Consider the following 19,368-nt stretch of genomic DNA (forward strand, 5'->3'; position numbering starts at 1 on the left):
TCTCATCATGATGATTAAATGTACCAAGTTGTAAAATCCTGGAGCTTACGGTTCGGTTTGTATCCTGCCCACAAGGTCCGGACAGACAGACGGACGGACGGACGACGACATACCATAATACGTCCGGTCTTCGACGGGCGTATAACAATAGGCATCTTTCTCTCATCATGTCCCGTGGAGATCCGGGTTAGAACAGGTCCTCAGTATCACCTTGAGTGTCGTAAGAGGCGACTAAATGGGGCGGTCCTTCGGATGAGATCGCAAAAACCGAGGTCCCTTGTCATAGCAGGTGTGACACGATAAAGATCATTCCCTGCTCAAAGACCATAGGCCTAAATTTTGCAGCCCTTCATCGGCAAAGGTGACGTCTCCATATTAGTGAAATATTCTCGAGAGGGACGTTAAACAATATTTAATCAATCAATCAATCCTCTGTCCAAAGTGGATTGACCTTGAACCATGTCATGTGACCTCCAGATCAATAGGAGTCATCTACTCCTTAATTAGATGTTTTAGTGTAATAAGTTTGATGAGCAAAGGGCAAGATGTTGAGCAACAATATCTTCCTATGCCTAGAGTGTATTGACCTGGGATCCTTTTCTACTCATAAACAACCCACACACGAAATATCATTAGGAATATAACTCATGAAAAGCGATCAAGTTCTGTCACTAGTTAAAATAACCCCAAAATGAGTCTGTATTCAGATGATGAAAAATCCAAGTAGGACTTGTTTTGTAAACTGTGATAGACGAGGTCAATATCTACCAAAGAAATCCAATTTTGTATTATCATCATAGGTATAGTGACAGAGAATAAATTCCATTCCTTATTACACATGGTGTTGTGTATGGAAATTTAATCAATCCATCAGTCAGATTCAGAAATGGTTACTACAGAAGATAAATGAGATCTAATAATACTTTAACAGCAATGTGTATACTCCACGTTAAAAGCTAGATATTGTCTGGTAAACATGGCTCATATATACATGTATATTAGTTTCAGTCGTTGGTAACCTCGATGAAGGGGACTTTTTAGTTTGCACTCCGTCCGTCCGTCTGTCTGTCCGTCAGTCCTGCAAATTAGTTTTCCGGACTGTATTTAGATGTGCTTACAGATATTCATTTGATATTTGGTACATTGCTTTGCCATAACAGGTTACAGATACAGTTCGAATTTTGTCTCGGTCCGTTGATTTTTCACTACGTTATGGTCCTTGAACTTAGAAAAATAGCCCGAATTGTCAGTTTTCCTAACTTTTTTTGTTGTTGTGCTAACAGATATTCAATTGATATTCAGTACATCATGATGTTTGCTTTGCCATAAGAAGTTACAGATTGATTTTGAAGTTTTCCTGGTCTAGTCTTTGTAACTGAATAGTAGTTGATTTCCAACCATTCCTATCCTGGTTTCCCAATCTTCCCTTTTACCATAACCTTAGTCTCATAATGAACTTCGAATATTGTTGCGGTCCAATAATATGGCATACAAACGAAGACTTTGAATCTTTCTACAAGCTTAGTCAGGTAGAACTATACAGGTAACCTATCAATCTGATATAATATAGGTCTGTACTTTAGTCAGATTGGTAACCTATCTAATTCTAATTCACTTCTGGATTAATAAACACCAGATACTTGTATGTATTTTTCTTTTAACTTGTCTTTACTTATAGGCGATATTGATATTCCGCTGATACTTTGTGTAATAAAGTTAAATATAACTCCAAAGCTTTTGTGGAGTTTCGTCTAAATCTAAAAATGGAACAGTCTTCTTTGAGTCTGCTACAGAAATCCACCTATGACATTTCAGATTTAGAAACCTATTTTTAAACAAGAGGCCCACGGGCCACATCGATCACATGAGTCACCTTGGCCCATATTAAAGGACTTCCCCTATATATATTCCATGTAAAACTTTGATCCCTATTGTGGCCCCAATCTATCCCCGGAGGCCATGATTTTAACAAACTTGAGTCTGCACTAGCTCAGGAAGCTTTCATGTAAACGTAAACTTTTCTGGCCCAGTGATTCTTGATTTTTAAAGATTTTCCCTATATATTTGAATGCAAAACTTTGATCCCCTATTGTGGCACCATCCTACCCCTAGGGCCAATATTTTAACAGCCTTAAATCTGCACTATGTCAGGAACGATAAAATACTGCCTCGTGGGATACCCATGAAATGTGAAGATAACGAACAGTGATCAATCTCATAACTCCTACAACCAATACTAAATAGAGAGTTGGGTAAACATGGATCATCTCCTGTTCATATCTGTCCGAGATAATTGATCCTCAGCAAACATTCAAATGCCTTTCCGTTAAGAAAGTTCCAAAAAGATCAATATTGTAATTATCTTGTAATATATCATGTTTCTAAATGGTGCATGTATCAATATGCCATTTCAAACCAAAGAATGTGGTTATAGCATTTTCTATATCTCATGTAAAAGATTCAAATCGACACGAGTGGTCAATGGTACTTTTTCTTTTGAAAACCGCATTGCATTATCTATTTCAATATATCAAACCCACCAGTCAAAGTAGCTTAGAGGTGGAGCATTCGCTTCGTAACCGATAGGTCGTGAGTTCGAGCCCCGCTCGTGCCATGGCGGTCATACCTAAGACGTCAACATGTGTAATAAATGCTCCTTCGGTCGGTATATAGAAATGAGTATTCTGAATATGACCTTAAAAAACGGATGTCGCCGGGTGTTGCTAAAACTCGGAATACCTATGAGTAGAGAATGGAAATAACACACGTACTTTATACCCCCACCCCTACCCCACCCCCGCCGGTGGTAAATAGTCATCGTCATCAATGCACATTTACATGTAAATTTACAAACATTAACGTCATTCTCGAGAATTTATCACTTGTATGGAAACGTCAGGGTTACCGGTGAAGGGCTGCAAAATTTGGGCCTATGCCGGACGCTTACGGCCATTGAGCGGGGAGGGATCGTTATCATATCATACCTTCTGTGACACGGGACCGCGGTTCTTATTCGAAGGACGTCTCAACAAGCCACCTCTTACGAAAAGCAAGGGGGTACTGAGGATCTATTCTAACCCACAGCCACTTATATCGCTTGGGGCCTAATTACTATACTCTTATATATAGTAATTAGGCTCCAAGCGATATAAGTGCCTGTGTTCTAACCCGGATTTCCACGGGACGTCAAGAATCGGGGATTAGATGTTACATAGTTCAAAAATATAGGCAAAACTCTTTTTTAGAACTTAACAGCAAAACCATGTTATCAATATTGTTATGGATGCATCCCAGTGTTGTATGAAGTTAAATAAAGGGTTAACTTTCGTGGGAATGTTTTCAGACTAAGAACAGCTGGATCATTGTGATTCCGGTGAGCATTGTGGCATATGGACCTTATGTATTATACATGTTCAGAAACAATCAAAACTATTTTAAAATAAGACTACAAGATGCATCGTGTCTAAAATACAAATGTACTAATACAAATGTACTTAAACAGCTCACATTCACAGGTCTTATATTCCGAGAACTCCGATATTAAATGGACCACAGAACTTCATCTCTGTAATGAATTTCGTAGAAGATTATGCCAGACGATGGACTAAATATGTAACAAAAAAACAAAAAACAAAAAAAAAAACCACACAAAAAAAACTTGATACCTTGTCAGAATGGATAAAACGTAAAATCACGTATTAGACACGGCAAAACAAAAGTGCGTATCATTGAAACTCCTATAAGCAATACAAAATAGAGAGTTGGGCAAACACGGACCCCTTGACACATCAGATGTTATCCTTCTGTGTTTAATTAAAGAGATAAATGAATTAGATAGGTTTTATGAGTAACAGAATGTCTGTTTTGAATCCGGTTGACAAAGCTTGTAACGAAATACTCCAACTACCTTTTCAAAAGATGAAATTCTTCAATATCATGCTTTAATTTTAAACACATTTTTAAATAGCCCAGTCAATTACTGCAATCTCGCTTGAAAGTATACACTACGACAGAAATAGCAATGTGTTCAGTGACGACACTTTCAAATCGGTTCGCATTACAATTGCGAAATGCAACAAAGGTTCTGAGTGGCGCATTATTATAGAACCGCCCATTTTTCGAACACATGTTTGACAATATGGTGCCTAAAACGGGGAAACAAACGACAAAGGAAGAAAGAAAACTTATAATAAAGTTGTACTTGCAAGGTAAAAGTTACAGAGTTATTGGAGAACAAACGGGGCAAGGCGCACGTACATGTGTAAGTGTTGTTAGAGACTATGAAAGAAATGGAATCGTAAAGACCGAAAGAAAAAGTTCTTTGCGGCCCCGGAAAGTTACACAGACTGTTCTGCAATTCATCGAATACCAGAAATGTAAGAAACCATCAATATTTTGTAGAGAAATTCGACAGATATTGTTGGATGAACAAATATGTACCATTGACAATGTACCATCTGTGAAAAGAATATCACATGTGTTGAAATACGAATTAAGTTTTTCTCATAAAAAGTTGACCGTTATCCCTGCTGAAACTTTACGACCAGGCCATGAACAGAGGGTAGACACTTTTTTAGCAACACTTTTAAACTATAATTATACAGAGATACATTTTTTTGACGAGGCATCTATCATTGCAACTTCCGGGAATCGATCTTACGGACATGCACACCAAAGTCAGCGCGCCATTGAAGTGCAACAATATGCAAGTTCTGTGACATTTACTGTCAATGTCTGTTGTGATATCTTTGGAATCAATCACTTTAACATTTTAAATGGAGCTTCAAATGCATTAGAAATGATTGAATTTTTCAATGAAGCACTTGTCGAAAAAAAATGAAGTTGGGAACCGTATGTTCAACCGTGATGATGTAGTAGTTATGGACAACTGTGGTTTTCACCATCAAAGACAAGGAGAACGATTATTAAAAGAACTATTGGCCAACCATGGGGTTGATTTAGTTTTCCAGCCCCCATACAGTTCTGAGTTCAACGTCACAGAATGTGTATTTGGTCTGATGAGACAACGTTTGCAACAAAATGAGAAATTTGTGTCACAGTTTCCTGAACTAGCTATTGTGAATGCACTTGACAACTCAGTTTTGAAACGCTACATGTCATCTTTTTTCAAAAGATGTGGTTATAAGTAATACTTCTTGCAATTTTCATCTAAGTCCAATGACTTTTTTACTTTGTGGGTCTATAAACTTTATGAACAAAACAAAATGAATTATGACGCATTTTTCTATTATTACAGAATTATCTAATGTGTTCCAACGTTCATTAAGTTGCCAATTCAACCAAATTAATAAGACTGAGTCATGTTGCTTTTCATAACCTACAACATTAAAACATTAACTCTTAAGTGATAATTTGATCTATTCCTTTACATATATACATATGCCAGAAGTGGAATTAATCAAATGTGGATTCTAAAAAATTCTAAAGAACTTTTAGTAAACTTGAAATCACAGAATTTTTCCCAAATCAATAGCATTAAAACCTATGACTTTTCAACACTATACACGACCATTCCTCACGATAAATTAAAGACTAGACTTTTTGACATCATAGACAGTTGCCTCTTCAACAAAAACGGAAATATTCATATCTAGTGATCAGTCATTAAAAAAATTACTTTGTTAAACACCACTCTGATTCCACGCACAAGTACTTTGAACTTGAAATAAAAAATATGCTAGAGTTCCTCATCGACAATATCTTCGTGGTCTTTGGTGATCAGGTCTTCCAACAGTCTGTTGGAATTCCCATGGGCACGAATTGTGCTCCTTTGTTAGCTGACCTGTTTTTATATTCATATGAAGCAGAATTTATTCAAACACTTCTACGTGAGAAGAAAAAATCTCTCGCTGTGACCTTCAATTCGACTTTTAGATATATCGATGACGTTTTGTCTATTAACAATGATAGCTTTCATTCACATGTCGATTTGATATATCCCTGTGAGCTCAAAATAAAGGACACCACAGAGTCGTCCACTTCTGCTTCATACTTAGATATTTTATTGAAAGTAGACATTAACGGCAAACTGACAACTCAACTGTATGACAAACGGAATGATTTCAGCTTCTCCACCGTCAACTTCCCACATTTATGTAGCAATATTCCATTATCACCTGCATATGGTGTTTATATATCTCAACTGATTCGATATGCAAGAGCTTGTTCTGGGTATAGTCAGTTTTTAAATCGAGGTAAGCTACTGACAAACAAGTTGATGGTACAGGGATTTCAACAGTCTCGATTGAAGTCAGCATTTCGCAAATTCTATGGTCGTTATAACGATCTAGTTCGTCAATACAACCTCGCATTGGGTCAAATGCTGTCTGACGTGTTTCATACCGATTGTTAGGCCGTTCTTGGCACACTGATTTTGACTACGGATAACTCCGTTTACCTGATGAGGATATAGGGCTCACGGCGGGTGTGACCGGTCAACAGGGGATGCTTACTCCTCCTAGGCACCTGATCCCACCTCTGGTGTGTCCAGGGGTCCGTGTTTGCCCAACTATCTATTTTGTATTGCTTGTAGGAGTTATGAGATTGATCACTGTTCGTTATCTTCACCTTGCATATATAAAAATGATCAACTTGAAAACAAGAAAGAAGTACTATTTTGTGTTCATATTGTTGAGATTGGCATGCAATGATGTTGTGAAAACTTGTCTTTTTTTCGACTTAAACATTTGTGAGTAATTTCACTAAAAGAACTCGAGAGAATATACAGTACTTGTTTAACATTGGTATCTTCACAGGAGTTGCGATATCTATTAATAAGTCAGAAATTAAATAATGTGGAATCATTGAAATTCATAAGGGGCAATATTTGTAGATTGTCAATTTTTCACAAAATCTTGGGGACATAATTTCATGGATTTACTTGTTTTTCATAATTCGTTGAGGATTTTTTAGAATTTGCATTTGTTGTTTTGTAATTTACAAATGACATTCATCATCATGGATGATGTTATACATGCATTCACACACAGAATAAGTTGTATGTTACAACAACAACAAAAAAAGGAAAAAAAAGGTTGATACCGGAAAAGATGAAAAATGTTTTTCCAAACATTCCAAATAATATTGAATTTATTGGCGTTACAATTTTTTAAAGAACTAAACATTGTTCAATTTCATGTTTCGAAGAGAACGTTAATTCGTTGGTGAGGGAGACTCGCATTGTCCATGGAAATTCAGCCATCATGAAGTCTAATGACTCCACAGTACCCGCTGAATGAATGTCTTGCATCAATCATCAACATTGAGACAGTATGTCCCCTACTTATAATACTACTCACCAATATGAATATTTGGGTTATAAAATAGAGGTGCATCAGCAGCAATATCAGACTCTTTACTAAGGTTATGCAATGTAAGCCATGATTTAAATACATCTATCCAAAATTTATTTTTCAATGTTTTCAAGAATATTGTAATATATTCAATTCCGCAGTTTATTAATTTGCTGTACTAAGTTCAATTTTGGAATAAAATGTTCCATCCCTCTATTTGAAAACATGAGATATCTTATCCAAAACAATTTCATAGATGCTATGAATGCCATTAGGTTTACCATTTTTAAACCCCCATCTTCATGTTTTTTAACAATAACTTAATTTTATCGATCTTTCATGCAACCCCTTTAGGGAAATTAACATGAGACGTGCAACACCTTCTTTTATTTCATCAAGCTATTACAGACGCCTATACTACTTTGGTGGAAAACCATTTTATAATAAACAAATGTTTGACAGCGGCATCAGACAACTTAATGATATAATCAATGAAGATGGTTCATTATTGGTTATGAATTGTTTTGCAACACTTATTCAAATACAAAGATTAATATTTTTTTTTTTTTTTTTTTTTTTTTTTTTTTTTTTACAATTATTCCTAGCAGAATTTGAACATTTTCTGGAAGATAAGACTGATTTACTTATAGCTATTTAAAAAAAACAAAAAAAAAACCAAAAAAACTTTTATTCTTGATTTTACTAAATATAATGGTATGATACAAAATACTATTGTCTTATGGCTTAAATACTATGTGTTTGATGCCCAATGGAATCGATGGAACCTTCTGTTTTCTTAGCTTCTCTCTCAAATCCCACAAACCTTCAGCTTATGCTTTGTTTCTTTTTGTTTTGTTTTTTGTATTCTCTCTCTTGATATAATATTAATGTATATCTGATGTACCGGTATGTGCACAATTGTTTTTCAAAAGTTATTGATTCCGACACTCAACAATTTTTCAGTTATCTGGTGGCACCCAGTTTTTTATGATGGAAGAGATAATCCAGATACAATGTATCTGGGAAGAGACGTTTTAGACTGTAGTAGTACAAAATATTAAATATTTGATACACTCGTAACATGTAACTGTATACATTGTATCTGATACTCAGAAAAAAGACAATTTAATTTTCACGATTTCAAAAATTATGTTTAGACTACATGTATAATGTATTGACACAAAATGTAGTACGCTTGCCCTTAGTATTGGGGAATCCTACAGGTAATTAAATGGCAAATACGCAATAAGAGTATAAATATGGATGAAGGTCAGTTCTACGTCACGGAGCTCCGATTAGGGAAAAATCCCGCTTTGGTGCAACACCCTCTTTAGATTTTCTAAATGAAAATGTAAAACGTTCAAAAACATAGAATAAAATATCACTACATGTATATCTCCATGTTATAGACAACAGCAAAAAAAAGTTTAATTCTTTTCTTGTGCTCTAGCGTTTTTACTCGATGCAGATTTTTACAAGTGAGGGGGGGGGGGGGGGGGGGAGTTACCACCACATCAATAATCAAAACTACGCAAATGTACATTGCTAGATCGGGGGCTTTCGGTATCTTGAACTATACTCTGAGATATAGATGTATGGGTAAATATGATGCAAACGACTGTACAGTGCATATGATGCAGACGATATATAATGTAAATATACCTGTACTTTGTTGGAAATGTCTCGTATTGACGCTTGAATAACCGATCTAATTACGAAGAGCTCATTTTCTAGAACAATTTTTCTAAACCCTGTTGTTATCCAGCGCTCTGTTGCTTTTTGTAGTAAGTTCAGTGTGGTTTTCAACGTAGCTGGTCTAGTACAATATATGATAACGTCATCCTGATAACTGTCCGGAAGTACGATTTCGTTATTTCTCGCGAGTCACATGACAAGACTCTCCGACCCTATTCCGCCAAAGCCTGATTAAAGACAAAAGTAAAGGGGGTGGGTCTGTAATGAACTAATCTATTTTCGTCACAGACCAGTTTCACTCTTGTTTTTCTTTCTTTCCTCTCGTAATGCAGGGTAAAGTTCTTTCCCTCAGCCGGGAATTGCTCTGTAACGGCGTTCTGTCTTCCCTTAAAGTTTTTTGTAGAGCGTTTAATTGAGAGAACGTCATCTTCATAAATAAACCTGGCAACAAACGGTCGCGGCTTATCATCATGACTCGTCGCCCCCATGCGACGTGCATTAAGGATGTCTATTCTTCTGTCTATCCTCGATCATTTCGTCTCTGATTAATTTCTGTAACTTCTCTTTGCAGCTCATGGTCTGCTATTCCTGTGAACACAACGTTTCTTTTCACAGAGCGACACTAGACATCTCCTGGGCTTGGGAGTTTTAGTTGACGGATCTCGTTTCTTTGGGATTTAGCTTCCTTGCAACTTTTCTAAAACTGTCATTCCTTTAACACACTTATCTGATTTAGGTTTCAGTTCTTTGTCCTCGTAAATCTCTCTCGAAGCTGAACCTCTTCAGTCTTGTTTTAATACTGCTGTAAACCTATGCATCTACTCTCACTATCTTTCCGTTCATTAATAAACTCTTCCTGTTGATCTCTTCTATCGCAGTTTTTGTCACAATTTTATTTTCCTCTATCGTGAATGATCTGGAGTCCATTTTTTCCATTAGCTCGAGGAATTTAGGTATCAATATACCGGAATCATTGTTTGAATGCATGTTCTATTTCACTTTCCTTTCCATATCTTACATTCCGATAGGATAGCAGATGTGGATGTTTCCAACATGACCATTTTACCTACGCTCGTCACCATAATGGTCAGAATTGAATCCTGTGGAGATCCAGGTAAGAATAGGTCCTCAGTACCCCTTGCTTGTCGTAAGAGGCGACTAAATGGGGCGATATTTCAGATGAGACCGCAAAAACCAAAGTCCCGTGTCGCAGCAGGTGTGGCACAATAAAGATCCCTCCCTGCTGAAAGGTCGTAAGCGCCGAGCATAGTCTTATATTTTGCAGCCCTTCACCGGCATTAGTGACGTCTCCATATGAGTAAAAAATTCTCTAAAGGGACGTTAAACAATATTCCATCATCAATTGCGCCGCAGTCCGGCACAAACGATACAGGCTTAGAACAAACGATACAGGCTTACAACAAACTTTATAGGCTTACAACAGACGGTACAGGCTTAGAATGAACGGTACAGGCTTAAAACAAACGGTACAGGCTTAGAACAAAGGGAAAATGCTTAGAACAAACGGTACAGGCTTAGAACAAACGATACAGGCTTACAACAAACGGTACAGGCTTACAACACAGGGAAAATGCTTAGAACAAACGGCACAGGCTTAGAACAAGCAGTACAGGCTTAGAACAAACGGTACAGGCTTAGAACAAACAGTGCAGGCTTAGAATAAACAGTGCAGGCTTAGAACAAACGGTACAGGCTTAGAACTAAAATACTCAACTCATGTCGTTTTCGACGTTTTCATTCCGTCGTTCGAGAAACACCTGTAGCCATTGTGAACACATCGCACTCAAGTTTATTCAACTAACTGTCAACGCCTGTCGCGACACGGGACCCCCGTCTTTAAGGTCATATCCGTAAGACACATGATTCTCATTTACAATTTATGTATAAATGCCAAGTGCTTGACGAAGGAGCAATTACAACTAGTACATGTATCTAGGTTAACATTTAAGTTTGACAAGGTCATGTCACGAGAGGGGCCCGAACTCACGACCGTCCAGCTACGAAGCAAACGCTTTACCACTGAGCTACCTTGACCGGTACACGTATCTCGTGAGTAAGCCTCTCTTACAAAGGTATAATATGTTTGGACGGACAAAGACCTTGTGATAACACCTTTGATCACGATTGATTGATTTTATATTGTTTAACGTCCCTCTCGAGAATGTTTTTACTCATATGGAGACGTTGCCGGCGAATGGCTGCAAAAAGGCTCGGCGCTTACGGTCTTTGAGCAGGGAGGGATCTTTATCGTGCCACACCTACAGTGTCCCCTCAGATGTTGCGGTGTTATCCGAAGGACCGCCCCATTTAGTCGCCTCTTACGACAAGCAAGGGTACTGGGGACCTATTCTAACCTGGATCCCTACGGAACATTCAAACATTGTTACACATGCTACATATTTACATATTGTACAAGTGGAGGCAGACATACGACGGATAAAGTGGTTCCTAGGTGCATACGAATCGGGCAATGCAACGTCAAGAGCTTGTTATCATATATTGATATAATTGTACATATGTGGTGTAATGGAATATGTTATAAAACCAACAAGGTAAACTTTAAAAAACCGTCATTATAAGTACACAATATTACTGACATTCCGGTGTAGACAGAAATATTGCATTTTGATACGTTTTTTAAATTCTCAAGGGACAGTGCACCATTGCTATGTGAGATATCTGATTAGACTATTGTAGAAGCAAAACTTTGACGACTTCGGTTTTGAATAAGTGTATTATTGCATCGTAGCGACTGTCTTGTGTCATAATTGGCTTCCATTGACATGCTGTGCGAACCTGATATCGGTCATACGTCAAGAAATCAATATATAAGCGCAGTGGTCATCCTTGAATTGTAGAATACTACAAGCGATATCGATAAATGGTACAAGGATAAAACACCCATCAGATACAAGTGAAATTACTTTACACAGATATGGAAGAAGATTGTGTTAACATGACTGATTCAGGGAAAGTCAATTCGTCTACTACACTGTTTCATAATGAGTTAACGAGTGCCACCATACACGCGCATTGGAAGAGCTACCCCCCACTACCATATTCGTTACACCTAATGGTAGCTGTTTTGGTATCCTTGTGTGCTTTTGCAGCCGCCGTGGCCAATCTTTGGGTGTTGGGAATATTTATCAGGTAAGAAAGCTTAATGAAGGACTGAGACAGCAGGATGAGTTTATTTAACAAATTAGATTTCAACTTTCCATGTAAATTTCAGATAGTTTTCAACTTATCCGATGAAGAAAAGTTTGAGCCATACGTAAATGAAAATTAAGTAAATCTATTTTCTTCTTTTCATAAATCTGAATTTCTTACAGATTATACAGAAACAAGAATTTGCTTCTCGAGCTCTTTAGTTTATACATGATAATATATATTTACATTCACTTAATATTTTCTTTTATATTTCTTTTAAAATTTACATTGCTTTCATCTTCGACTATGAAGTTCTATCCGGATTTGTGTTACTACCTGTCTTCTGCCCCGTTTAAACTAACGAATGGGGCAGAGATACCATATGTCAGTACTTCAGTCTAGTCTATATTTGTATGCTCCCCGAAAAATTTCGAGGTTAAAGCATTATCCAATCAAGAATCAGTTCACGTACCGTCCATTTTAATGAAAAACCAAGGATCTATGGCCGAGTTCATTTACATTCCCTTTGTTACCTTCATCGCCCGATAAAACAACAAAGAAAGCATTCTATTGTTTAAAGGGGCATTACCTTGGAAGATGACTAATAAAAACATTTATTTTATACAAAAACAAGAGAAACCTAATAAAAATACGTTAGATAACTGCTTTTAGTGTATTTAAGAAATATATTAGGAATCAATCCCCAAAATTTTACATTCATGTGCCTGCTTTGAAGTTCAAAAGGGTTTGAAATAATTAAATACTGGTATTATCACTGAAATATATAATATAGAGCAATTTTCATTGAATTTAATTTTTGGCGACAAAATGACTGCTAGTCCCCCTTTAAGTAATCCACGAAATTCAAATTATCAATATTATTAAAGCATAGCAAGTCCACTAAAAAAGCTATATATTATAACTGGATGGTTCATCTTTATACCAAGACAGTTACAGCATACTAGTCTATCCGCTTTAATTCACATATGTAGATATAGGACTGGCGCGTTTTTCCTTTCTTTATTCTATCTTAGTGACTTCATGTAGAGATACGCGGATAGATTGATACCGAACACAGGGAGAACCAGGCGATAACTATCTTGCAGTGTGTTTATTCAAGTGAGGTTTATTTGAGGGAGCAAACATAGAACAATTGCCCATTGTCACAGATCCTTCAACTTTGCATAGAGAATCTTGGTCAGATAAAGCTGTTTGATCGACGATTCTGGTTCGATTCATTTTTTATGTAAATCTCCTAACATGGATCCGTCCAAATTTTTTTTTTTTTTAAAGGCGACGGGTATGTAATGAAATCAACACCTGACATGGTAAAGGCCGGAGTTAACTGTTAAAGCTCTGTCCACGTGCCTGTAGTTTACCATGCTTACTTTTGTTTCACAGTTTGCTCTATGGAGATATTATTATATTGTCTAATATAGTTTATGGTGATAAATACGATAGAGCTATTAATTTCCATAAATATTGGTTACTGATACACTGCACATGAGGCAATTGCGGTAATTGATAAAGCAATTGTGTCTACAGTCTCATACATGCAACTGCTACGTGTAGAGCTGATGGGGAGTGTGTGTATGTATGGATGTACGAGATCTCGTGGAGAGTGTGTGCATGTATGGATGTACGAGATCTCATGGAGAGTGTGTGTATGTATGGATGTACGAGATCTCATGGAGAGTGTGTGTATGTCTGGATGTACGAGATCTCATGGAGAGTGTGTGTATCTAGGTGTAATAAAATTCACAACGCGGATTAAATATACTAAATTAGTTTCATTCTTCATCATCGGAAGCATATAATAAATTGCGTGGTTACATATGTACGAGATGAGTTTAAAAATCTATCAAAAAGCACCGACATCTTGTTACGATTTAGTAAAGTTCAATATGACGTCATGATACAAAGTTAGTGAAATAATAGAATGTGTATTGTTCTGCAAAATGTAGGCCTATGCTCGGCGCTTACGGCCTTTGAGTAGGGAGGGATATTTATCGTACCACACCTGCTTTGACACGGGACCTTGGTTTTTGAGGTCTCATCCGAAGGACCGCCCCATTTAGCCACCTCTTACGACAAGCAAGGGGGTACTGAGGACCTATTCTAACCTGGATCCCCACGAGGAGTGAAATAATAGACCTTCGGGAAAATTCTACTATATATAGCACAATAATGAGAGGTTAATATATACATGAAAATATATTGCAAGACTGGATTACATATGTATTTGTCATTTAATTAAAGTTTATATCTTTGAATAAAAGTTCTTTGGTTTTTAGTACTTTTCCTGTAGAATCTCTGTGAAATTCATAATTCGAAAGAACGGTAAAATTCAGATTAGTATTTCAAGAGCAATTTCTAATGTGCTTGCAGACATGGGTACGTTGTTATTCAAGTTTTCGGGGGTGGGGGTGTCGATGAACGTCCATTTTGTATTTCTTAAGTGTAGGCCCGCCTAAAAAATAATTGTGCTCAATAAAAAAAAAATTGGATTTGAAATTCCAAGTTTGCGAATGGTATCAAACTTTACATACATGTACTACGTCAGCAGGGTATGTACAGAAAATATGTGTAGTGATTGGGATATATTCAGCATTGTATTTGTTTTCAGAACAAAATGTTTATAATGAACATGTTTTTGCAGAAACATACAATACACGATATATTCTCAAAACACCAAATGCTATATCAAAACATAAATCTCAATATGCTATCATATTACATCATAAATGTGTTAAAAACGTGATCTCCCAAGTGGTATTTTTTGTCTTGGTAAGTCATTTCAATCGTTCAATAAATAGGTATAAACATGATAAATCATATTACAAACAGTATGATATTTAATCTATTTTTCTTCATATGTGAGATACATGTAGTTATGCAAGTTATAGCATTATCCAATCAAAATTATTCAAACTAGCGGGAACATTCTTGTCAGTAATGTCAACCACGCTAATGCATAGTTAAGTCTTAACATAAACTTACCGTACGACTAATGATATCAAGGAAGTTATAAATATTAGATGTTAAAGCATCTAGTCAACATGAAGTCCATATACATGCGCGTCATTACCAGTGACTTCACCTATTATGTCAATCGATTACACTTCTCAATATCTACCATTTCATAACTTTCGAACCATTTCATGATATCAACATTTCCAACGCTTTTGCGTCTACTGATGGGCATTTCCTCATCAATGCATTGCAGTTGTAAACAATGTGCGTATGCATCTTGATAAATATAGTACATGTCTTGGAATTCAGACAGAGATGAAAATAGAATGTAACTATTACAAAGGAACTTCAGTTTTGTAAACACACATGTACATGAGGGTAAGAATTGCAGTACTTCACTTCGGCATATTTCATGACGCGCGTTATTTAGGATATTCAATTTTAGGGGCTGACCACAGTATTCCTTTAAAGGGTCGCAAGAGTATATTTGATTGCCTATGGTTTGACACCGTTTGGGCATTATTTCAGCCATTACACGGCGGTTGGTTGTTTATATATTGTTTTGCGTCCCGCCCGAGAATTTTTCACTCGCATGAAGATGTCATCATTACCGGTGAAGGGCTTCCGAATTTAGGCCAATCTTCGCCGCTTACGGCCTTTGATGAGGGAGGGATATTTATCGTACCACACCTGCTGTGACACGGGGCCTGGATTTTTGTGGTCGCAACCGAAAGACTGTCCCATTTAGTCGCCTCTTAGGAAAACCAAGGGGTACTGAGGACCTATTCTAACCCGGATCTCCACGGAATTTTTATGGTGGTCAACTAACTGAAATAATTTTGGTTGTGAGTTTTGGACTTTCCCTTATGACCCCCAATGAGCATGTTCTCGATCGAAAATCAGGGAAACAATCTGTAGCGTGTCAAGGAGGTGATGATACTTGGCACGGAACACCCTTTAACGTCCCATATCTTTTAAGCTCGCATATTAATTATAATGAAAGGCGAAGATAACGAACAGGGATCAATCTCATAACTCCTACTTGGTCGGAAAATGAATTTCTTGATATTCTGTTCATCATGTTAAATGATATGAAAAAGCTTGATAGCTGTATGCATCATTTACTGAAATATTGGTTTAATATAAAGTTATTGATTTATTACCGGTCAACAGGGGATGCTTACTCCTCCTAGGCACCTGATCCCATCTCTGGTGTGTCCAGGGGTCCGTGTTTGCCCAACTATCTATTTTGTATTGCTTGTAGGAGTTATGAGATTGATCACTGTTCGTTATCTTCACTTTACATCTTCGAATACAAAATTAATTATTTCTACGAATTAGATACATGTTGATGAAAATATAATGTCGCATGAGATATCCGAGACGAGGTCTTTCATGCAAATACATGGATCATCAACAATTAGCTTCACGTAAAAAAAGGAGAAGAGAATATCGTTAATCATAAACATGGACGGAGACCAAGGAAAGGCATTGAACCTGGCCAAAGAGACCATAATTTCATTAATATGATTAAAACCTCCAGAGCGCTCCACGGTTTGGAAGGTAATATTTCATGGAAATCCGAAAGAACCATGACCGTAAATTTGACAATACTCCACATAACATTCGTTTTTCAAAAGGTGTGACTATATAGACAAAATATTTCATCAAGCCCTTCCATGTGTTCAGATCCAAATTCTATTTTCAAAAAAAAAAAAAATAAAAAAAAAAATATTATACTATTATTTCTTTGAGTAATTGATAAAAAGAACCAGCACATTAATCAAATATCATTAAATCAAATAGCACTTGTGCATGCATCGTACACATACCTGTTTCTTATGTGCAGTGCGCATAATAATGATAATATTAATTATTAAAAATAACTACCCTCTTCCAATCCCCATATCCTTTTAGATCATAAGCAAACATTGTTCTGTTTTTATCTAACCTTTAAGTATCCATTTTGTCAACACCATTATGCTCCAAATCATAATCAAGTCAGTGTCTACAATGACAAGATTGAATTTTTTTTTACGCCCCACCCAGAATTTTTCCTTCATATTGAGACGTCACTAGCTTTAGGTGAAGTGCTACAAATTTTAGACCTATGCTTAGCGCTCAGGGCAGTAGAGGTGAGGGTTATTTATCGTGCCAACGCCTGCCGCGACACGGGACCTCCGTTTGAAAGGTCATATACGATAAACCAGTGATTATCACTTCTAAATGACGAGCGTATGGTGAAGGAGTAATTTTGACGCAGCCGTGGCACGAGCGGGGCTCGAACGTTCAGTAATTTGATTATTTGTTTTGTATCTATTCGGGGGTGTTGGTGTTGGTGTTGGTGTTGGGTGTCTGTAGAGGCAAAACCAGCTAGCTGTAGGGAAGCGCAACCAATTTTGACCAATGCATGACGCTAACATGGAGGATTCTATAGTGAGTTAACAATGTATTCAAAATGCGTTGCTTTGTATTTAAGGTGGTTTACTTTAACGGGGCACGCTGACGAGAAGTTGCGGTACATGTAGTAATGTTGTTAAAATGCCATTATTGCCATGTAGTTAGTATCGCGAAGCAAATCATTGGCAAATTGTAATCTTGTACTATTTTCACTCAATAAGTAGGTTGTTGTTGTTTGCTTGTTTTTATTTCCTTTCACAACGGAGACGTCACCAGCAGTAGGTGATTTACGCTTAGAGATCCGGGGTAGTGGGCGTGCCAACGCCTGACGCGACGCTGCTGAGTTGATTGATTGATTAATTAATTGTTTTGCTGTTTTCCGCCACACTCAGCAATTTTTTAATTATTGGTGGCGCCAGGTTTTATTGGTGGAAGAGAGAACCCAGATATAATGTACCTGGGAACAGACCACCGACCTTCCGAAAGTAAACTGGGAAACTTTCTGACTTACCGGCACGAGCGGGATTCGAACCCGCGCCGACCAGAGGTGAGAAGCCGTGTGATTTTGAGCGCGATGTTCTAACCACTCGGCCACGCAGGCCCCCTGCTGAGTTGAAAACAGGTATTTTCTATGAAGTGCCGAGCTCACACATGGTCATTATGTCTCAATTTTATAAACTTTTATGAACTCGAAGGCTTATTCAGGTGTGATATAGATGAGTCTGCGTAGGGTTTTATGTAAGGGAAAGTGCACAGCTTGATTGATGATTCTATGCTGTTTTGTAGACTGAATCCAGAACTCGGCAATCTAATGACACTTACATGTTGTAAGTGAATGATATATTAATAAGCAAATGATGTTAGTGACTTAAACCACTGGCTCTTGGGGGATTTATTAAAAATCACGTGTTGGCTTGCAACACTTTTAAAATAATTCTGTGAGATAAACGGTCACTACTCTCCATTGCTAAATTTCACTGTGCTATACTCATGGCAAAACGTCAAACCTTAAATATGTGGGCGTGTTTGTAAAACCAATATCATAAGAATTGTGGGATTTGTTTCTTGTTTTTATGTGTTGTACGTTTTGCGAAGATAACTGTTCGTTTTGCAATAATATTACATTTCTTCGTCACGTACTAGATCGTTGATTTTGCTTTGATGTAGTAAAAAGGCCCGTTGATTAAGATTTAATATCATTTATTAAGTTATTTAGTAATTTGAAATTATTTTAAGTGTTTATTTTCTCTTACATGGTATGTTTTGGCCCTTTCCGCATAAAATATATCCATAAGCTTAAACTGGATGCTATGGGGGGAAGTCAGCTTGCGCATGTACGTTTTCACCGGAGCCAATCGGAATATCACCCGGCCTTTTCCGTCAAGTAAAAAAAGCAAGGTTTTATCGCTCACAGAAATTTCGATTGCAGAGTTTGATGACGCAACCTTTATTCAGATATCCTAGGGTAGAACATGCAACCTTACAGGCCTAGGGTAGAACATGCAACCTTACAGGCCTAGGGTAGAACATGACCGTACACCAAAAAAAAAAGGGGGGGGGGGTGGTATGGCACATGCAAAAGGAATTAGCAATTGATTTATAAACCATTGTTGAGAGAATTTTAAAAATAAATGTTTCTTAAAGTTTGTTAAAACACATTTTGTGTTTTTATAGGAAAAAGATTAATACTAGAGATTGTTTTTATGAAAAACAAATGTTTCCCCAAATTGGATTGATTGTATATTGTTTATCGTGAATCGTTCACTCATATGGAGACGTCACCACTGCCGTTGAAAGGCTGCAAAATTTAGACCTA

The sequence above is a fragment of the Ostrea edulis genome, chromosome 4 (genome assembly GCF_947568905.1).
Source record: "Ostrea edulis chromosome 4, xbOstEdul1.1, whole genome shotgun sequence".
Classification (NCBI taxonomy): domain Eukaryota; kingdom Metazoa; phylum Mollusca; class Bivalvia; order Ostreida; family Ostreidae; genus Ostrea; species Ostrea edulis.